This window comes from Elephantulus edwardii, unplaced genomic scaffold (genome assembly GCF_000299155.1).
Source record: "Elephantulus edwardii isolate Elephantulus edwardi_28Jun2011 unplaced genomic scaffold, EleEdw1.0 scaffold00136, whole genome shotgun sequence".
Taxonomy (NCBI): domain Eukaryota; kingdom Metazoa; phylum Chordata; class Mammalia; order Macroscelidea; family Macroscelididae; genus Elephantulus; species Elephantulus edwardii.
The window spans coordinates 5,131,809-5,134,298 of record NW_006399886.1 but is presented as its reverse complement, the minus strand read 5'-3'; the positions used below and the strand labels follow the sequence as shown (position 1 = coordinate 5,134,298).

Here is a 2,490-nt window from a genome sequence, read left to right as displayed (position 1 = left end):
AACAACAACAAAAATAACATAAGAGGAAACTCATTCTAGTGCTTTTGTTTTCATCCAAATACCTATGCATTCTTTTATTTACAGAAACAGATGTTTCTTTTATTAAATATACATATCTATCCAAAGCTTTATATCCTTTTAAATAGATTTTTAATAGATTTTTCTTCCTTTACGGTAGGACAGGCTAGTCCAAAAAACCAGTCAAACCAGCCTTCTTAAATTATTAGAGATGACTGACTTTTTCATAACACATACTGTTTCAACTTAGATGTGAAAGTTTGTGAACATATGAGAGAAGAAAATTCTAGACCACATGTTTAAGATAAATCATCTTTTTCCATGTGAAAATTTGTGTAGGTCAAGGAGCATCCACTGTAGCAACCTTCCCAAGATCCAGTCTGGATATCATGCTTCATGTCTGAGTTAGACATTCCCTTCAAACTTGATTTGGTTTAGTTTCTTCAGGAGTTATATTCTACATTGCTTGAACTCTTTTTGTCTCTTCGGTTCACTAAATTGACCCCACAATGTGGCAGTCCTATGTTGAAATACATAGGAACATGTCTGGCAAAAGTCTGAAGGAGAAGGAAAAGCAGGAACAGATTTACTAAGTTTATATGTACAAATTGAAGACCTGTTAGACACACTGTGAGGATTCTTTTGTTGTGGCCTTGAGTGTGCTTTAAGATTGTCCAGATCAGAACTTCCCTGAGAAGGCACTGGAAAATCTTCACATGTTTTGAATTCTGGTGTTAAAAGGTAATCATATTGAAAATCTGCTGCTTTAACCAACTACCTCATTCTTCTTCAAATGCTTTTCTCTCCAACCCCAGGCGGGTAAGAGCAACTGTAAAGCTTCATCTTTCTCTCTCAAAATTATTTTTCTGCTCTTTAAATAAAGACCACTCTTCTTTAAGGTGTTCTTTTTCTTTGAGTAAATAACAATCTCACAGTATAGAAGTGGTGTCATCATAACATGCAGTAGCAAGCTGCTGCTGTAAAAGCTTCTGCTGAGTTCTAATCATGTCTTTATACTGTTGAATTTCTAACTCAAGTTTTTCCATGTCTTCTTCATACTCTTGTCATGAAACTACATCTTCATCATTATAGCTTTCTAAGTGTACTTTTGAAACTTGGTCATCAAGTTTTTCTACATGACTTCAAAATCATTCTCCACTGCTTTCTGATGCTGTTTGTGAGCTGCTTTCTTAGCGTTTCACAGGAAAGGTCAAATACACTCTCTCAGTTCAGTTCCCCAGAATCTTTTTCAACATGAAAAATAACAATTCCTTTACTATCATCAGCTCTTTCTCTAGGTTTCCGCTTTTGGGGAGAAAGAAGATAGATCATTTTCTTTTTCATTTGCTGAAGAACCTTCTTAAGTTCAGCATTTTCAACTAGGATTTGTTTCTGATGATATTCATAATCATTCAAGAGAATGTTACTCATTTCATCTTCATTCCTGGCTTCAGGTTTACCAGTTCCTCAGGAGCCTCTCTTTCCATCAGCTCTTGCTACACAGTTTAAAACATCCACAGCTACTTTTTTTCTTTCTTACTCATAACAAGTTGATGTAGATGTTCCTTTAGTTTGTTATATTTACATCCTATTCTCTTCATACCATGATTATAGTTAGTAGCTTGACTTGCAATGACAGTTTTTATAATTTTTGTACTTTCTCATTTTTACCCATTTTTCTCATTTTTTTTATCCTTCTCATTTTTTAAGCAGCTGGGACAAATTCCTGTTCTTGCATTGTAACTGTCTGTTTCTTTCCTGAAGTCCAATCACTTCTCTCCTGGAAATTTCCAGCTGTTCCTTAAGCTTTGCATAGCAGTTTTGCAAATGGTCCATATCACGTTCCAGTTTCAGATTCTGTGTTTCCACATTTTTTCTGAGCAAGAGGTTCTTCCACTGTAGTACAAGTAGTTCATGCATACAATTCAAAACTGTGTTGTTGTTGTTGTTGTTGTTGTTGTTGTGTGCCGTCGAGTTGCTTGCAACTCATAGTGACCTTACGTACAAAGACCCTAGGGCCCTAAACCCTGTGAAATCCTGTGCCAACCTCACTGCCATTACCCTAATCACTGAATGGATCCATCTCATTGAGGGTCTTTCTCTCTTGTGTGGTCCCTTCACCCTCCCAAACATGATGTCCCTCTCTAAGGACTTTTCTATCCTTGCAACATGCCGAAGTATGTCAGATGAAGATTCAAAATCCTTGCCTCCAAGGAGCAGCCTGTTTTCACCCTCTGCAGGACAAATCTGTTTGTTCTCTTAGCAGTCCATGGTATATTCAATACTCTTCTCCAGCACCACAGCTCAAAGGCATAAATTCTCTTTCTATCACCCCTAGTCACTTTCCAGCTCTCCAATGCATAGCACACAATTGCATAAGCCCGGGTCAGACACACCTTAGTCTTCAGCCTGATGTCATTGCTCTTCAGTACTCCGGAGAGGTCCCTGACAGCTGACTTTCCCAAAGCAATT

At 37.5% G+C, this 2,490-nt stretch overlaps 1 pseudogene; it reads right to left on the bottom strand.

Moving 5' to 3' along the window:
* Window positions 1–317: 317 nt before the first annotated feature.
* On the bottom strand, window positions 318–1,953 carry LOC102870996 (annotated as a pseudogene).
* Window positions 1,954–2,490: the final 537 nt, after the last annotated feature.